A 10,151-nucleotide genomic window follows, 5' to 3' on the forward strand; every position below is an offset into this window, starting at 1 on the left:
TACAATCAAACTCAAGGCTTTGCACAAAAAGTTAAAACTAAGGCTTATACTTTGCCCATTATTTATTGTTTTTTATTCTAATTCAACTATATTTAAACTACGAGAGAGTATATCTGTAATGTAGTCATTGTTCAAATGCGGTTATTGGTTCATACCTTTAAAAACTTAATAATTAAGGGAGAGTATTTGTAATGTAGTCATTGTTCAAATGTGGTTATTGGTACATACCTTTCAAAATTCAATAATTAAACTAAGTGGCAGGGAACTCTAGCTATAGAACTTTGTTAAAACCCAAAATCATAGATTAATGTAAATTAATTTTGATTTTTAATAAAAGAAAAACATTATAACATTAATGCAATCCACCAATTAAAAAATCATATTTTATGACATTAATACTAATACAATTAATTAATTAGAACATATGATTAATATATAAAAAAAAAAGATATCATTTGTTATTTAATAATTTATATGACAATTTTATAATTGTATTAGGTAAATGTGAATGTGAATATATATATATATATATATATATATATATATATATATATATATATATATTTTAAATTTAAAGATACAAAATATTTAAAATTTAAAATTTCATCCATTAAAAAAAAGCTAACTACACTTTTTCTTATTATTATTATTATATAAATGGGGAAAAAACAAAAATTAATCTATCGCATTCAATAAAAGAACTATTCACCGAACATAAGAGATAAAGGACCATCTACCCAAGAAACAATGATAACGTCTTATTTCAAAATACACATATTGAGAAATTAAGAGGCACCCTGTAATGCACCCTATACTAACAAACGGAACGTGAATATTCACCAATTCAGAAGGCTTTACTGCACACGCGAATTTGCTTTCCAGAGGGCCACCACCTTCTGCCAGAGCCTGGGATGAACTTCCACCTTCTGCCAGAGTGCACTCCAGAATACACATCAGAGGCACTCTCTAATGCACCCTATACTAACAATATACTAATAAGCACCCTATACTAACAAACGGAACGTAAACATTCACCAATCCGGAAGGCTTTACTGCACACGCGGTTTTGCCTTCCAGAGAGCCACCACCTCTGCTAGAGCCTGGGATGAACTTCCACCTTCTGCCAGAGCTGCTTTCGCACACTCCTTCAATTCTTTCGCTCTCACCCTCAGTTTCTTCCTGTTCTCCCCTTCCATCAATTCCCTCGCCACTTTCTCCACTTCCTCCTTCATTACAATCCCATCCTTTCGCTTCTACAATCCTACCGCTATTCTACTATCATTCACCAGATAGTAACAGACCGGCCTTTGGTGCGCTTGGAGGGGCCAAGCGATAATGGGAACTCCAAACCAAATGCTTTCCAGCACCGAGTTCCAACCGCAGTGACTCACAAAACCTCCTGTTGACGGGTGTGCAAGGATGGAAACCTGCGGAGTCCATGAGGTAACTACGAGACCACGATCTTTGGTCCGCTGTTCGAAACCCGGGGGGAGCAGCGCAGATACGTCTGGATTGGAAGGATGACCGTGGAGAACCCACAAGAAACGATGCCCGCTGCTTTCCAGTCCCAAGGCAAGTTCCCCGATCTGCTCGCCCAAAAGGAAATTCACACTTCCGAAGGAAACGAGGATAACCGAAGAAGCCGGCTGGTTATCTAGCCATTGCAGAGAACCACTGGGATCCTCGAGAATGGGTTTCGGGGGAGCAATGAGCGGCCCGACGGCATGTATCACGCCCCTACACCTGCGGTAGTCTTCCAACCGCTTGTAGCGAGGTGCGGCACCACCGAACGCTTTCTTTTTAACAATACTAACATTCGTGGACTACGCCTACTCCAACATTAACATACTTAGTTTGTGTTTCGCAACCAAGTAAAAGCATTATCCTTTATACTTTAATGAAGCCCATACTCATTCATTATCCATATGCAATTAACCAAGAACATCAACAATTGCAAACAAGTATAAAGGGAGGGGCAACTCCCGAAAAGTCTGCCCAACAATGTATTATATCAAGAATATCATATTTACAACAAGTGTGTCTTGGCTGAACCAAGTCTCACACTTAATCGATTTTACAATATAAGCAACTTGCTTTACAACCGTGTGCACCCTTGCACAAAGAGGAGTGCTTCCCCGAGCCACTCAACCTCCCTACCAAGTCCTGCACGCACAGCCCGAACCTTCACACCTCAATCCGGCATAAATTCCAACTCTGCACTATAGATGGACTACGCATGAGATATGCGCATCCTCTTTTACCCTTGCGCAGATTTTACCTTTTATGCGTAGATGAGAGAGCTCGTTGTGTTTGGTTGGTGATTATGAACTCCAAGCTCCATATACTTATATCCATCCCAACGTGACTTTCATGGGGTGTGCAGCCCCATGGCCGACCCCCACAAAGCCCCCATAATACATGCGTACATGTCTTATTACATGTCGGCTCCATGTTTCTTTAACATCGCATATAAAGGTGTTCCTGTCCATATTTAGTCGCATGAGTATCCTTTGTTTCGTCGCACTTATTGTTGCAACCTTGTCGCACTTCTACCGTAGCTCGTCGCACAATCATTTGTTGCGCGCCCGTCATGCGCCCGCCGTGTGCCCGTGCCCAGTGCCCATCGCACAATCACCCGGAGGCCTTACATTCTCCTCCACCTGAAATCGTTGTCGTCCTTGACAACATATCATCCCGGTAGCCATCCACCAAGATCATCACTCAACTGTGATGTGAACTCCTCTTCGCAAGGCAAACATCCTTGCAACATATGTAGAGACTCTTCTCCACTATGTCCCGGCTTAATGACCAACTGCCACCAAGCTCACCATACCAAGGTATGTCATCTCGATCCATATGTCATCATGTGAACCTTTGTCATGATACTCCAGCATAATGCCAACACATCTCTGTACACTTCGCGACCCCATGTCTGAACTAGTTGGGTAGCTAATCCAACCATCACGCCCAATCCATGAGAGTGAACATCCTCATGTCATCATCAGCTGTTCCTCAAACATCTGCCACATCCTTGACTCATCAAGAATCTATTTCCACAATCCATGCTCAGGTCCATGGAACTCCATCCATCTCATCTGCAACATGTCATCATCAATCATACCTGCTCCATATGCTTGAGGGCTCACTGCCATGAGCAGCTAACAATGAGCCCATCTTCTTACTCATCTAAGAAGATGTAGAGGGAGTAGAGCCTGAAGGCTCTCCCTCACTAATCAACTCGATCCACCTATCAGGATCCTCAATCTCCATCCTTTGTAGATAAGCAACCCGGTCTTCCTTCTGGACTTCCGGTCTCACATATACCTCATCATCATCATCCTCCACCAACTCTAGCCTTCTTGTCAAATCCAAGATGCTATCTGAGAGTGATCTAATGACCAATGACTGCTCCACAAGCTTTGCCTCAACAGTGGACAACCGCTTGTTCACCTTCTCCTTATCTTCCATTTGCATTGCTCCTACTTTACAATCAGGTCTCGTTGCACCAATGGTAGGCACACCAATGGGTACATCTTCCCTTCCATCATAAATGTAGAGCTTCTTCAAATGTGGTACAATCATAGCATCGAATTGTTTCATAAACTCCATCCCCAATACAGCTTCGTAGTCATCAATCCGCACTATAGTGAAGTCCACCTTTCCGGTCCATTCACCAAGTGTAGTGTCCACCTTCTCAGCTATACCAAGAATGTCCATAGGAGGAGAATTCACTGTCTTCATTTGTGCCTTTGCCGGTACAAACTTCAGCCCAATTCTTCTTGTAGTATCTTCTCCCATGAAGTTGTGAGAAACCCCACTATCCACCATAGTGAGTACATTAGTACCTCCAACCTTCATTTGAACATACTCCAACTTGTTTCTTTCTAGGTCTCTCTTAGAGACTACTTCTGTAGTAGCAGAAGCACCAAGTATCTGCATCATCCCCACAGAAGCATCATCATTCTTTTCCTCGGATTGTGCCACAATAGCCACCTTCGGTTTAGAGGGACAATTCTTCACCATGTGTGGTCCTGCACATATCCAACACTTCAAAGGCTTCTTTGTCTTCGAACCATCATCTGATTTCGAAGCACCATCATCCTTCTTCTCTTTTGGCTTTTCGGACTTCTTCTTCTTGTCATCAGAAGTCTCATCAAAGTGATCCACCAACCTATCAACCGCAGCAAAAGCTTCTTCAAGTGTTCTAATCTTCTGCCTCCTTACCTCATTGCGTGCCCAAGGCTTCAATCCCATAATGAAGTTGAACACCTTGTCTTTCTCCGCCATGTCAGGGAGTTCCAAAGCTGCACTTGAATACTCTCGCTGATATTCTTGTAGGCTTCCGGTTTGCTTTATGTATTTGATCTTTGTCCTTGCTTCCCATGTATCGTCTTGAGGACTAAAGTGGGTCTGCAAAGCCTTCTTCAAGTCACTCCACGAAGTGATGTCATCAGCACTGCCATTGACAATCTGATCCACCCTCCTTCGCCACCACATCTTAGCATCCTTTGTTAGGAATTGAGTAGCCACCTTGACTTGTGTTTCACCATCAACCAGGTTCAACCGCTCCAAGTACTGCTCCATGTCCCACAAGAAGTTGCCAAGAGTTTTTGCCTTCCTTGTACCATCATAAGACTCCGGTTCTTTGACCTTCATATGAGGCACTCCTCCACCTGAGTTATGCCCCACGGCCTTCTTCACAACCGCAAGCTCATTCTTTGTATCTTCAAGAGTCTTCTTCAAGTTCACGATCTCTGCAAGACCTTGATCCCTTGATTCCTCAACCTCTTTGACCCTTAGTTCAAGTTGTGCACACCTAAGATCAGTGTACTCATACTGTGTCTTGAGCTCATCGTTCTGTGTTTGGAGTTCATCGAGTTCTTCTTTCAAAGAAATCTCCATACTCTCTATCTTTTCCAACACCTTTTCAATGAACCCAATAGTAGTATCCTTCTCATCATGACTAGACCCAGCCTGAGACCCAGCTGCCATTTCGACCAGCTTCTTCTTCCTTTGCGATCTAGTCTCGACCATTCAACAATTCCACCGAGTATCCTGCAACCTGAACCAACCCTTGTTCCACTTCGTGTGAAACGGCTTCCTTCACCTGCAAGTACCCTTATCACTGCCACGAGCAACCTTTTCTCACCAGCTCTGACCGAGCTCTGATACCAACTGTCACGCCCCTACACCTGCGGTAGTCTTCCAACCGCTTGTAGCGAGGTGCGGCACCACCGAACGCTTTCTTTTTAACAATACTAACATTCGTGGACTACGCCTACTCCAACATTAACATACTTAGTTCGTGTTTCGCAACCAAGTAAAAGCATTATCCTTTATACTTTAATGAAGCCCATACTCATTCATTATCCATATGCAATTAACCAAGAACATCAACAATTGTAAACAAGTATAAAGGGAGGGGCAACTCCCGAAAAGCCTGCCCAACAATGTATTATATCAAGAATATCAGATTTACAACAAGTGTGTCTTGGCTGAACCAAGTCTCACACTTAACCGATTTTACAATATAAGCAACCTGCTTTACAACCGTGTGCACCCTTGCACAAAGAGGAGTGCTTCCCCGAGCCACTCAACCTCCCTACCAAGTCCTGCACGCACAGCCCGAACCTTCACACCTCAATCCGGCATAAAATTCCAACTCTGCACTATAGATGGACTATGCATGAGATATGCGCATCCTCTTTTACCCTTGCGCAGATTTTACCCTATATGCGTAGATGAGAGAGATCGTTGTGTTTGGTTGGTGATTATGAACTCCAAGCTCCATATACTTATATCCATCCCAACGTGACTTTCATGGGGTGTGCAACCCCATGGCTGACCCCCACAAAGCCCCCATAATACATGCGTACATGTCTTATTACATGTCGGCTCCATGTTTCTTTAACATCGCATATAAAGGTGTTCCTGTCCATACTTAGTCGCATGAGTATCCTTTGTTTCGTCACACTTATTGTTGCAACCTTGTCGCACTTCTACCGCAGCTCGTCGCACAATCATTTGTCGCGTGCCCGTCGTGTGCCCGTGCTCGGTGCCCGTCGCACAATCACCCGGAGGCCTTATAGCATGTATCGAGGGCATGCGAATTCCATCGACGCTCGGGAGAATCTCTCCATTTACGAGTGCCTAGACAATCCTGCCCTCCACATCCTGAAATGTGTTTATAAGAATCCCGTCTGCTTTAAACATGCGATATGAATTTCGGAGGAAAAGGTGATAAAGCGGATCAGACCTGTCGAGCATTGGGTCAGGGAACTCTACTGTAGGTAAGGATGGAAATCCAGGTATCTTAACAGAGCCATCCAAATCCTTCAAAGACTCCTTCATCTCGGCATCCACTGTGGGATGGTAGAGCATGAGAGAAAGAGTAGAGGCAGATGTAGTGCAAAGAACATAGCTGGGTTTGTGAAGACTAGTGCAAACCTCAATCGTGGCAGCGTAGAATAGATCGGTGATGAAAGCACTTATGGGCTTAAATGAATCGTTCAACAAAGTCTTGAGAACATGCTCCAGTGAGTCTTTGGACTTCTCCAAGAAATTGAAAATCGAGATTAAGGGATGTCCATTCATGTCTTCAGGATTCATCTCCACTTGTGGCAGCTCGATGAAGCGGATGTCCAAACCTGAAGATGCGAGAGACTGTGTATAAGCAATCTGAGCAGAGGTGACCATGAATTTCCCGGTCATGAATCTTATGGTGAATCCGTGGCGAGATGCCAATAGCTTTGCGAAATCACAGAAGGGAATGGTGTGCCCGATCCCAGCTACAGATGGGAACATCACTACGTGAAGCCTTCTGGTCTCCATTATCGCGCGAGAGAGGACTCTATTCCTCTGACTCCACAGCTCGAACAGTGAACAGTAATCAGGTTTGTCCAGTGTCTGCAAGCTACCAGTCGTGAGATGTTCACTATGTTGGAAAACTATTAAAAAGCTCTGAAAGAGGAGGCCATCTGTATAATTTGCGGCACCTAATGGTTTACCATTTTCACGACCAATATATCCAGAATGGTAGATGTTGATAGGTAGTACAGCTATATAATGCCCCCCTGTAAATGTTGATAGGTATACTTGCTCTTCAGCCATGGTCGTGCGATGCTTACAATGTTAGTGTACTGACTCAGTAGTTTTAATTAACTAATGCCACGACTCCAACTACCCATTCATCACTTACCTCATGGCACGTGTCCAACTACCCATTCATCACTTACCTCAAATCAAATCAACGATCCCGGATTTCTAAATTTCAATATGCATTTTTTATGATTATGAATAAAAACGCTGGGATATTTTCTTATCTTTGTGATATCAATATCACCATCCCTCTCACAAGATGGGTGTCCTCAATACTCTTGTTGTGGGATATTTTCTTATCTTTGTGATATCAATATCACCATCCGTCTCACAATATGGGTGTCCTCAATACTCTTGTTGTTAAAGCTCTTATGAGTATCACGATAAAGAAAAGAAGTATTTGATTTGTGTGTTTAGAAACATTAAAATATTAGGATAGAGCAGAGGGAAGGATTATTTTTCAAGGCTCTCACTTTTTTATTTATAAGGGTAAGATTTTTTTTTTTAGATTTATGGGGTTATTGATAAGATTGCAAGGATTTTGAGTAAGAAGAATTTATTCACTCATTTCACAATAGCATGAATTATTAGACAAGGAATGAGGGGTCTACGAAATTAATTGTTCTTTTGGAAAATTTTATATTGGAGACACATGACGTTCCTTGCAAAAAACACTGAAAGAACAACATTAAGAATGAAATATCTCACACTTCCGCCCTTGCTCAAGACTCCTCGAAAACTAAGCACCATATTTGTTTAGAAGATGCCAGGGTTATCGCAAGAGAATACCACTATCAGAGAAAGAAAATCAAGGAGGCCCTTGAAATAATGAAGATTTCACAAAATCTCAACAGGGATGGTGGCATTGAGATCAGTGGGTCACCTCTAATCAAACAAACTAATTCTACCAACTCTTTTTAGCCTTTAGGTTCTGCATCTCACATATAATTCTCTAACCCTTACTTTTTCTCATTTAATTATTCACTAAAATAACATTCAATAAAAAGCATGTTAAATCATTAAATAGATTCATCATTAAATTCATCTTTAAGTTTAATTAATCATCATATTATTTTAAATTAATTTTAATTTCTTATGGTTTAATAATATTAGAAATAACTAAATAAATCTAATAATTAATAATAAAGTGAATAATTTAATTATATTATTAAATTATATCTAATAATATTATTGATTATATTATAGTATGTAATTGGATTTATTTAGGTTTTAGTTTTTATTTTTATTATTATTTACTATTAATTTCTTAGGGTATTAATATTATTTCTAGTAATTTAATAAATCTAATAATTAAATAGTAGAGTTAATAATTTAATAATATTATTAAATTGATTATAATAATATTATTGATTTTATTATTTTGGTTGGTGTATTTAGTTTTTAGTTTTATATTATTTTTTTTTGCTAAAGTAAGAATCAGACCTTCTATTTACTTGTGGCTAAAAAATAGGGTACATAAAATAGAACTGCTCGAGCTCTTGGCCGAGGACCCACAAAACAAAACAACCTCCTAAACCGACGAGGATCTAAAACTGAATGAAAACTTAACAAGTCTTTAAGCGGACCCGAAGATGAAATAGAGACCTCGATGAAAAGATTTCGGGTCCGCTAGGGTGATAACCCTTAAGCAAGTGTTCCGCCCGAAATTCTCCGATCACGAGAAACATGCAAAGGAAGATAATCCGGTCCCATCCACTTGCACAACAAACCTTAGCCATAGATATGCTAATCCTAGATCCAACAGCTATAAAGGATATCAGGCTGGAAAGAAGAGCGAGGAATACTCACCTGATGAAGGTGGTATTCTCTCTCCTCCTTGAGCCATGTGCTGATCGGTGAGTGGCATCGGGAGCCTTTCTATTAAACCACTTAGGGTCTTGAGGGAACCCGAAAACCCCTTTAACTATAGCAAAACTACCTTGAACTGTAGAAAAACTCTCGATACCGTGGTTTAGCTTCACGCTCTTCCCTTGCTGCCATCTTTCCCACTGCGAGTCCCAAATGTGCCAATGCTCTGGTCATCTTTTTGTCGAACCCTTATCCTCCATCTGCGTAATTTTCATCTGGCTGCTTCTCCTTCATGCACTGAAAATACTCCTTGTCTTCATGGCCAGAGTGTGGCAGTCCTCATGCAGTTTCCCTGCGGGTACCAACTCCCACAACCAAATCTTTTTGTCTCTAGTACAGAGTACCCCTTCATTAGCCAACTGGTCCACCACTCTGTTGCCATTTTTGTGCACATGAACAAATCTAAGAGTTCTTAGTATTCTTAGGTGAGAATGGATTCAGTTGTAGACTTGCAAAAGTCTCCAGTGGTTCGAAACTTTGTCTGGAGCAGTGCCAGTGCTTATCTTTTTGACCGAATTAATTGTTAATTCCGAGTCAGCCTCTATGATTGTATTATGTAAATTGTATTCAATCAGAATTTCTAGGCATTACTCCATGGCCATGAGTTCCGCCATATTGTTAGTGGCACTCCCCAAATGACCGTGAAAGATGATTTTTATATTGCCCTCTTCATCTCTTATGACTCCTCCGTAACCAGTGTCCTCGAGGTTTCCTTTTGAGGCTCCATCTATATTAAATTTCAAAAAGCCATGGGGAGGGGGTTGTCAAAAAGCCTTTCTTTCTGATATGTGCTTTGCAATCTTGATTATGCCCTGCGGAACAGGCAGTTGGAGCCCCAACAGTTATAGAATGCGAGCATCCTGGTGACAAGGGGGTTTCTCAGGGGGTTGCTTCAGAAGGGCATTAATAGTTTCTTTGAGCTGTTTTAAGATCTGAGCCATGATGCTTTGGGTTGAGCCAGATTTGTCCTTGAAAATCCTGTTGTTGCGTTCTTTCCAAACATCCCAGATCAAAAATCCTGGAATCAAAGTCCAGGCTATGTTGACTATCTCATTATCTGAGAAGTCTTTCCTCCAATTCTTTAAAGTTTCAATGATGTCATTTTCGTTCCTGTCTATTTGATTGAAGATTGAGGCCACCCAGTTCCATAAGGTGGAGGTGAATGAGCAGAGGTTGAGAAGGTG

General features: G+C 41.4%; 1 pseudogene; it reads right to left on the minus strand.

The window, feature by feature from the left end:
* Window positions 1–734: 734 nt before the first annotated feature.
* On the minus strand, window positions 735–6,831 carry LOC149166646 (UDP-glycosyltransferase 72B1-like; annotated as a pseudogene).
* Between the last annotated feature and the right edge of the window lie 3,320 nt (window positions 6,832–10,151).

This window comes from Pinus tabuliformis, chromosome 5_1, assembly GCF_031772625.1.
Source record: "Pinus tabuliformis cultivar Carrire ecotype Pingquan chromosome 5_1, CPIR1, whole genome shotgun sequence".
In the NCBI taxonomy this organism is placed as follows: Eukaryota; Viridiplantae; Streptophyta; class Pinopsida; order Pinales; family Pinaceae; genus Pinus; species Pinus tabuliformis.